This window comes from Cherax quadricarinatus, chromosome 37 (assembly GCF_038502225.1).
Source record: "Cherax quadricarinatus isolate ZL_2023a chromosome 37, ASM3850222v1, whole genome shotgun sequence".
NCBI classification, from domain to species: Eukaryota; Metazoa; Arthropoda; class Malacostraca; order Decapoda; family Parastacidae; genus Cherax; species Cherax quadricarinatus.
This window is the reverse complement of record NC_091328.1, coordinates 18,795,133-18,805,132: the sequence shown is the minus strand read 5'-3', so window position 1 is coordinate 18,805,132 and position 10,000 is coordinate 18,795,133. Positions and strand designations below refer to the sequence as shown.

Here is a 10,000-nt window from a genome sequence, read left to right as displayed (position 1 = left end):
CAATATGGCTTCAGGAAAGGTTACTCTGCTGCTGATCTGTTGTTAAACCTCTCCACTAAGTGGCACCAGTCACTGGATGAATCCAAAGTCAGCTGTGTGGTAGCACTGGACATTGCTGGCGCATTCGACCGGGTGTGGCACCAGGGCCTCTTAGCAAAACTTCAAGCACTGGGAATTGCAGGCTCTACGCTATGTCTCCTCAGTGATTACCTTCATGGTAGATCTCTAAGTGTAGTCCTCAATGGAACGGAATCAGCAAGGCATCCTATTGGGGCAAGCGTTCCACAAGGAAGCGTGCTGGGTCCACTGTTATGGAATGTCTACTTCAACGACCTTCTTCATCTCATCCCAGAATCACATGCATATGCAGACGACTGTACACTGACATTCTTGGTTTGCCTGCCCCCCCTCTCATCTGCGACTGCTTGACAGAGTAGAGAACAGAGCAAGACGTCTCATCTCTCGCCTGGACCCATCCTGGATAGATCTGTCATTTCAGCAGAGCCTTCAACATAGGAGGGATGTGGGTGGCCTTACTGTTATGTACAAGGCCAATATTGTCAAAATACCACACTTGGATCCACTTCGAGGACAGCGTGAAACAAGCTTTTATGCCACAAGACGGGCAGAAAGCAGCAACTTCACTCTGGCTGTACCCTTCTCCAGAACATCACTCCATCTGAGATCATACATACCCAGGATGACTCGAGTATGGAACACATCTGTACAGCATAATGATGTCAACGAGATAACGTCAGTTGATCAAATGAAAATGCTGGCCCACAGATGGCTCCAACTTCATCCTGTTCCCTACTTGTATGTCTCATAACAAAATGCTTTCAAATGAGCTGATGTAGGTAATATCCTTAGCTTACCAACAAAGTTAGGGAATCCTTAACCTGTAAATAGCTGTCAATAAAGCTAGGATCCTTAACCTTGTCAAACCCTGTGTGAAAGAGAGAGAGAGAGAGAGAGAGAGAGAGAGAGAGAGAGAGAGAGAGAGAGGGAGAGAGAGAGAGAGAGAGAGAGAGAGAGAGAGAGAGAGAGAGAGAGAGAGAGAGAGAGAGAGAGAGGGAGAGAGAGAGAGGGAGAGAGAGAGAGAGAGAGAGAGAGAGAGAGAGAGAGAGAGAGAGAGAGAGAGAGAGAGAGAGAGAGAGAGAGAGAGAGAGAGAGAGAGGGAGAGAGAGAGAGAGAGAGAGAGAGAGAGAGAGAGAGAGAGAGAGAGAGAGAGAGAGAGAGAGAGAGAGAGGGAGAGAGAGAGAGAGAGAGAGGGAGAGAGAGAGAGAGAGAGAGAGAGAGAGAGAGAGAGAGAGAGAGAGAGAGAGAGAGGGAGAGAGAGAGGGAGAGAGAGAGAGAGAGAGAGAGAGAGAGGGAGAGAGAGAGGGAGAGAGAGAGGGAGAGAGAGGGAGAGAGAGGGAAATACAAAATGTTTAACCTAAATTAAATGAATCTAACAGGATCCAGGAGAGACAGAAGCTAAAAGCAATTAATGAAATTGAAAGAAATTTGAAATATTTCTTTTCATATGCCAAAAAAACAATGCAAAAACCGCATCCAGTTTTGGATCCTGGCTCAAACAAAATCGGACTTACACCGACAACGGCAAATAATTGATACTTAAGTCTCAAAATGACTGAGTTTTGTGAGCCATTAATCACACTAAAGATCGACAATCCGGACGAATTTCTTCACGAACGAGACTCAAAACCAAGTCAATATTTCCAAAATTTGACATAATCCTAACTCCAATGGACATCACGACCATGAACTTTGCCGTCAGGCTCAGACTCGTGGAACTCTGTGTACAACAAAAACTTCAAAAAAAAAAAAAAAAACATATCGCGTGCCTTATGGAGAGGGAACCGAGACACAGGGTTATCCCACAGTCACTAAATGTAATAGTCCCACTCCACAAGGTGGCAACAAATCAATAGTAAAGAATTATTAACAGATAGGTCTAGCGTCCCACATCATAAAAATCTTTGAAAGGATTCTAAGAAAGAAGATCGTTAATCACATAGATTACCCAAAATTGCATAGCACAGTGCAATATGAGTCCAGAGTAGGTCACTCCTGAACCACTGCAACACTGCCTTGGATGCACTCGAAGACAAACGGTTAGTGTGTAATAACGCACAAAATGCGTGCTAAAGGAATAACTGGAAAAGTGAGCAAATGGATGTTTAACTTTAACACAAGAGTGACAGTAAACAGAGTTAAGTCAGAGGCAGTCACAGTGGAAAACTCTGCTCCACAAGGTACATTACTTGTCCCTATTCCTTTTCCTTATCTTCATATCAGACAGAGATGTAAACCGTCTTCCTTTGCAGGCGATACTACAATTTGTACGAGCGTGTCAGCCAATGAAGACATTGTAAATCTCTAAGCAAATAAAACTAAGTCTTCCAATGAGCCGCAGAAAGCAATATGATGTTCAATGAAAACAAAATTCAGTTACTCTTACGGAAAACCCTGAGGAAATAAAAACAGAGTATAGAAAATTCCAACCACACAATAGAGCAAAGAACTAATGTGAAGAACTTATGGGTGATCATTCCTGGAGGATCTCTAATTTCAATATCACAACTACGAAGAAAATGATAGGATGGATAATGAGAACCTTCAAATCAAGGGATGTCACGCCAATAATTTTAAAATCGCTTGTTCTTTTCTGGCTGGAATAATGCTCTATACTAACAGCCCCATTCCAGGCAGGGGAAACCACAGATCTGGAGAATGTACAGAGAACCTTCACTGTATGTTCAAGTTCTGTGAAGCACCTTAATTACTGGGAACTTTTGATGTCCCTTGACCTGTACTCCTTGGAATGCAGGCGAAAAAAATACATAGTGATTTACACCTGGAAAATCCTAGAGGGACTGGTCCCAAATCTACACACACAAATCACCTCCTACGTAAGCAAGACTCGGCAGTCGGGGCAACATACCCCAATGAAAAGCAGGGGTGCCGTGAGTACACTAGGAGAAGATAAAACAAGTGTCAGTGGGCCCAAGACTGCCCAACAGCCCTCCATCATGCATACGGATTACCAATAGATCCCTATCTGTTTTCAAGAGGGAACTGGACAGATACCTAAAGTCAATGCCTAACCAGCCGGGCTGTGGTTTGTACGCTGGATAGATTGCGGCCAACAGTAACAACCTAATCAGGCCCTGATCTACAGGGAGAACAGGTCATGAACTGGGCCGCGGGGTTTTTCACCCCCGGAATACCCTCCAGGTAGATTCCTCAAGGAAAGTGAATGTTAGAAGTTTTGTGTAAGAACCAGTATCATACGGTGAATGTTAGAAACAAGTATTGAACAAGTCTACAACAAAGGCAAGTTGATACCCTAATGAATGACTCCTACAATAACTGTCTCCCTGGAGTGTCCCGAGTGTCACTGCCCCTGAGGCCTGATCCCAGACCAGACCTCCCGATGGATGGTCTGATTAGTTAGGCTGTTGGTGCTAGCCGCACACAGCCCAACATAAGCACAGCAGCCTGGCTGACCAGTGAGACTTGTGAAACTTCTTGAAGACAGCCAGGGGTTTGTTGGCAATTCAATTTCGTCTGCCTTGAACGGAGCTGTTAGAGTACTGCAGTACTCCAGCCTAGAGAGAACAAGCTACTCGAAAATTATTATTATTGGATTGGCATCTCTTGTTATGAAGGTTCTAGTTAACCAGCTACCATTTACCTCGTAGTTGTGATAATGACACTCTTCTGATTCTTAAAGGTGAGATCTTCTGACATGATCACTCCCAGGTCTCTCGCATCAGCCTTGCTCTCTATTCAGTGATTCGAGTTTTTTTTATACTCTGTTCCAGTCTTCATTTCCTCAATCTTTCCATAATGGGGTAACCGAAACTTGCCCTTGTTGAATATCACTGTTGTCAGTGGCCCACCAGAAGATTTTGTTTGTCATCTTGGCGGTTCACTGTGTCCTCAGTGGATGAAACTTTCATACAGATTCTATTATCGTCTGCAAAGGATGATTTATGCCTCTATAAATGTATGATATGCGAATGAGAGAGAACAGGGGCCAGTACTGTACCCTGGGGAACAGAGCTTTTCACTTAGGCTGCCTCCGATTTCACTCTGTTCACTATTACACCGAGTTTTGTTCGTTAGAAAATTAAATATCCATCTGCCCACTTTCCAGTTATTCCCTTGGCATGCATTCTGTTGGTTATTACACCATGATCGCACTTATCAACGGCTCTGGCAAAGTCTGTGTATACTACATGGGCATCTTGCTTGCCTTACAATGCATCCAAGGCCAAACATGTGAACTATTCATACAACCATTGTAGCCAAGCAAAAAACGTGAGAAGGAAGATGGAAGGGAGAATGGAGGGAAGGAGGATAAAGGGAATGAGGGTAGAGGGACAGAAAGTTTAGGAAAGCAGGGTTGAGGGAGAGTGTAGGAAAGTAGGGTTGAGGGAGGGAGAGAGTAGGAAAGTAGGGTTGAGGGAGGGAGAGAGTAGGAAAGTAGGGTTGAGGGAGGGAGAGAGTAGGAAAGGAGGGTTGAGGGAGGGAGAGTGTAGGAAAGGAGGCTTGAGGGAGGAAGAATGTAGAAAAGAAAGGTTGAAGGAGGGTGGGTGGATTATTTTAACAATATTGTGTACAGCAGTGTGCTGCTACACAACAAGCAAAAAATCTAGCTATGTCTTATCATATTCCATCTCAATTTGTTGAAATCCGCCAGCCTGAGCTGGGAGACTTCAGTGGGGATGGAGGAGAGATGCTGAAGGAGGGAGGGGGAATAAGAAACGCCACTTTATTTCTAGGTATTAATCAAGTCTTTTCCAATACTTGACTCGACCTCCTCGTTAATTAAGACTCACTATCTTCTGAACCTTGACAAAAATAAATGTTACGCAACTTTGTGCAAAAACACATGCAATTTTAAACACGACTCCCTTTAATTAAGGCGTATACATAAACATTACAAGAAAAATGAGGTTAAGGAAGACTATTTTTAGGGCGGCAAGTTCACAAGACAAGTAGCGGTGACCAATAAACTCGTCCCTCGGGGAAAGATCTACAATGTAAACAAGCTCTAGGCCAATTAACTGGTGATGCCCCTTGACGTCATTCACATCCCGGCTCCTAATTGGTTATCTTGTGGGCCAGTGTGTCATCAGAGACCAGTCACGACTTACACTTTGCCACATTTCTTTAAATAATTTATTTCATCCCGAGAAAAAGGTAACGCTGACATTACACGAGCATCACTAACACATTTCCACCATGTAAAATATATTATAAACCTGCGAAAATTAAGAATGCAGTAAGTTCTTAAAAAGAAATCCTATAATGAACAAAAAGGCAAAATACAGTGAATGGAACAATATACAAATAACGTGCGGGTTATCTGTATCTGGAGTTTATCTGGAGAGAGTTCCGGGGGTCAACGCCCCCGCGGCCCGGTCTGTGACCAGGCCTCCTTAGGTCAGTGTCCCAGGATGCGACCCACACCAGTCGACTAACACCCAGGTACCCATTTTGCTGATGGGGAACATAGACAACAGGTGGAAAGAAACACGTCCAATGTTTCTACTCTGGCTGGGAATCGAACCCAGGCCCTCACCGTGTGAAGCGAGAGCGTTAACCACCAGGCCACCAGAGCCCCCAGAGCAATTCTATTTCAATTTTTTTTTTTGCAAATGCAAATGAAAAATAATGACTTGTAAAATGGAACACCACTTACAACGAAGGTCTTTTTAGGTGCTAGTCAATTCTGGATGAACTTTTTAAATCGTATTTACAAAAACAAAAACGGAACAACAGAGGAGCTGACAGCTAGTGAATGTAGCTTCAAGGATATGATTACAACATATTATGACGACTATCATAATTATTACGAGTATTATTATAACTATTACAACTATGACAATATTACAAGTCTTCTTGAGCCACCATAAACTATTATAACCATCACTGCTAGTCTCTCTCTCTCCTGTCTTTGTCCTTCATGCATCCACCTCCCCTTTCCTCTCTGCCTCTCCCTCCCCTTTCCTCGCTGCCTCTCCCTCCCCTTTCCTCTCTGCCTCTCCCTCCCCTTTCCTCTCTGCCTCTCCCTCCCCTTTCCTCTCTGCCTCTCCCTCCTCCTCCCATTTATATAAAGACCTGACAGTCCATTTATAAGTTAGCTCACACATGTACCTGGTCACGTATGATATCCAGCTGGTGACTGTACATGTGCACCTTCCTTGGCTGTCGTGTACGTCACCCATCTGGTGACTGTACATGTGCACCTTCCTTGGCTGTCGTGTACGTCACCCATCTGGTGACTGTACATGTGCACCTTCCCTGGCTGTCTTGTACATCACTCAGCTGGTGATGTACACCCAGCTGGTGACTGTACATGTACAGTCACCAGCTGAGTGATGTACATGACAGCCAGGGAAGCTGTCACCAGCTGGGTGACTGTACATGTGCACCTTCCCTGGCTGTCGACTACGTCATCCAGATGGTAACTGTATATGTACAGCTTCCGTGGCTGTCATGTACGCCAACGAGCAGGTTTAAAGGTGTCGTTTCAACTCTTGTTTCCCAAGGCTTGATCAGGTAGACTACTGACGCTTTAAACCTGCAACAGTGTCTTTAAACTGGCCAATGTGTCAACACGCAAAGGAACCTATAAAGTTACATCTTAAGAGAAGACTGTGGCATGCTAAGACTACGTGTCTCTTGCTTGCAATTTACCTGTCTGTACATATCCTCCGTAAATATTATTTATATTACTTTTTGCTGATTGGTAAAGGAGAGATGTATGTAAGAAAGATCGGGAGGCGATTTTGAGGTAATCAGTCCCTCAGCTGAGGGACTGATTACCTCAAACTCCTTCTGATCTTTACCATTCTTCTTTGTATTGGACTAATGAAGCCACTGTAAGGCGAAACGTTCCTACAATAAAAACCAGATACCCAAGTGCTGCACATGTGTCTAATATATCGAGAGACTCAACTGGGAAAGTAAAATAGCTAGTTCACGCAGAGAAAATTACCGATACCTTTATCAGTGATTTAAGTTACTGCTAGTCACCAAAATACCTCCATCAAGAGGTCAAGGACTTTAATGAAGAAAAAATGTCCTAGAAAGGCAAAGTGGAAAACACTGAAAAACCTCAGTGTAACAGAAAAGACTGTCGCTGCTAACATGAACAAGCTAAGAGGTAGTGTGTTATGTAGGAAGAACACTGCCCTCCAAACGTCGACAACACCACAACTGAATTTTTAGAGATAGTAACCCACGACCCCCCCCCCCCCCCCGGAAAAATTTAATCAAAATGGGATATTTCCAATTACGTCCTTCGGTATTACCCAGCATATTACCCCAACAGCTGGTTAATACCCAGGTATTACTGCTAGGTCCCGGGGTAAATAGGAAACACGTCAACACACTTGCTCACGCGTCTTGGCTCGCCTTCAGCTAAACGTGGCTCATTAAGACAAGAGGTGAACGCGATAATACTGAGCTATGAGTGTCATTCCACCAGTATTCTGGGTAACTTGAAAAATAAGCTGGACAAATTTACAACCGATAATGGTTGATTATAAATAGGACCTCCTTAGCATGGGTTAGCAGCACTGTTAAGAGTAAGAAAAAAGGTGGACACCAGCCTGGTGCTGTATACAGAACCCTCGGAGCGGCCGTGTAAACACACCCGCCTCTTTTTTCCCTGGCCTCCAGGAAGTAACTGTTGGTCACAATGCATACACAGCCCTATTCCTGGACCCATTATACGCCTCTATAATCTTTTAACTGCCACTCACAAGATGGATATTAAGATGCGCAATAGAGAGATTAATCTAAGAGACTGTGTACCCTACACTGTAACCTTTACTTTCTACCTGATGTATGAATATAAAATGAACATTGTCATCCTTTAGTACTACTTGAGTTTTCCGGTTGAAATAGAAAACCTTCAGTTAGAATTAGGAAATAATCTGGTACTACTAGTCTGTCCTGCCTAGGATATTAGTGCTAGGGGTTATACGCTTTTAACATACTGTATACTAGAACGCGCACATGCGCACACACAGTGTGTGAGTACTCACCTATTTATGGTTGCAGGGGTCGAGTCACAGCTCCTGGCCCCGCCTCTTCGCTGATTGCTACTAGGTCCTCTCTCTCCCTGCCCCATGAGCTCTATCATACCTCGCCTTAAAACTATGTATGGTTCCTGCCTCCACTACATCACTTTCTAGGCTATTCCATGGCCTGACTACTCTATGACTGAAGAAATACTTCCTAACATCCCTTTGATTCATCTGAGTCTTCAACTTCCAATTGTGACCTCTTGTGTCTGTGTCCCATCTGTGTGTGTGTGTGTGTGTGTGTGTGTGTGTGTGTGTGTGTGTATAAAGTTCAATACATTTATTGAAGAAATGTTTGGATACTCGAGGCCAAACGTTTCCTTAAATAAATAACTGTGCATGTGTGTCTTAATGTACATACTGGCTGTGAAATACGTTAATGTAGGTTGAGTGAGAGAGAAGGATGGATGAAGCAGAGGATACCAGGCCAAGAATTATGTCATCACACTTGATAACACCTACGGTATCTGTCAAGTGGTTAAGGTCATCATGCTTTTCCTTAGTAAATTGTTATAATCTTTAGAGTGTTTTGACCTATATGTCATCAACGCGTGGTGTGTGTCAGTATTTTATGTGGTACACTGCAACTCTTATTGTGCTATCTTATCACACACGTTTACGCGCGCGCGAGTGTGTGTGTGTGTGTGTGTGTGTGTGTGTGTGTGTGTGTGTGTGTGTGTGTGTGTGTGTGTGTGTGTGTGTGTGTATGTGTGTGTGCGCGCGCGCGCACGCACGCACGCACGCACGCACGCACACATACTGTCAGTATTAATAAATGGTTTATAAAACTGACAAGTTGATAAATGAGATACTTGTGCAACACTTGGGTATCTTTATTCTGGAAACGTTTCGCCAACCAGTGGCTTCTTCAGTCCAATGCAGAGATACGTGGATGATCGAGTCGTAGCTTGAGGTAATCAGTCCCTCAGCCTAGTGTCGATGTATTCAGTCCATCAATCTTAATAATAATGCAGCATATTCGTGGAGATGGAGCTTATATACTGACTGTACTGATGACAGATGAGGTGGAGCAGTGGTAGGCGGAGTCACCAGTGGATAAACCCACTAGTGGAAGTACGTAAATATTTCACAAGCGTCTCACTGGTAAACATACTGTGGGTATCACCACACTGTTCCACAGTCAACCTATTATCATCATACACGTAGACACAAAAATAGTGGTGGAAATGAGACTACGTTTCAACTCTCAACACTTCTTTTAACCTTACAAATAATATTTCTGAAGTTAATTATGTGAGGTTGTTAGGTAAGACACATATGCAACAGTTAGACAACTTTATTCCGAAACGTTTCGCCTACACAGTAGGCTTCTTCAGTCGAATACAGAAAGTAGGCAGGAACAGTAGAGATGTGAAGACGATGTAATCAGTCCATCACCCTTAAAGTCGTAGAATTTGAGGTTGTCAGTCCCTCGGCCTGGAGAAGTTCAGTTCCATAGTCAGGAACTATCTGAAGATCAAGCGACAGTGCGGAGACTTAAATACTGTCGGAAGGAGAGGTGCAGGGTAGTAGTAGTAGTAGTAGTAGTAGTAGTGAGAGGCAACTGAGAGGTCATGTCCCTCTCAGATCCAACCCTTCTCACTTGAAAAGCTTGTCCAAGGTGTTTTCTGTACCAAGATGCCACGTGTTGCAGTGTCTGACAAGATGAACATCAAAATGGTATACAATACCGACAGGTTGTTAGGTAAGACACATATGCAACAGTTAGACAACGTTGCATATGTGTCTTACCTAACAACCTGTCGGTATTGTATACCATTTTGATGTTCATGTGAGGTTAAATAAGATGTTATATTAGGTGGGATCAGGATTCAAAAATCTCTAAAAACGTGTATTCCTCAAAAAAAATCATATTAAAAAAAAGCAGCATT

The 10,000-nt window shown here is 43.6% G+C and overlaps 1 protein-coding gene across 1 annotated transcript in view; it reads right to left on the bottom strand.

Moving 5' to 3' along the window:
- The window catches only part of LOC128701366 (NPC intracellular cholesterol transporter 1), a 331,186-nt gene that overhangs the window by 148,161 nt on the left and 173,025 nt on the right, over positions 1–10,000 (bottom strand). The window lies entirely within an intron of this gene.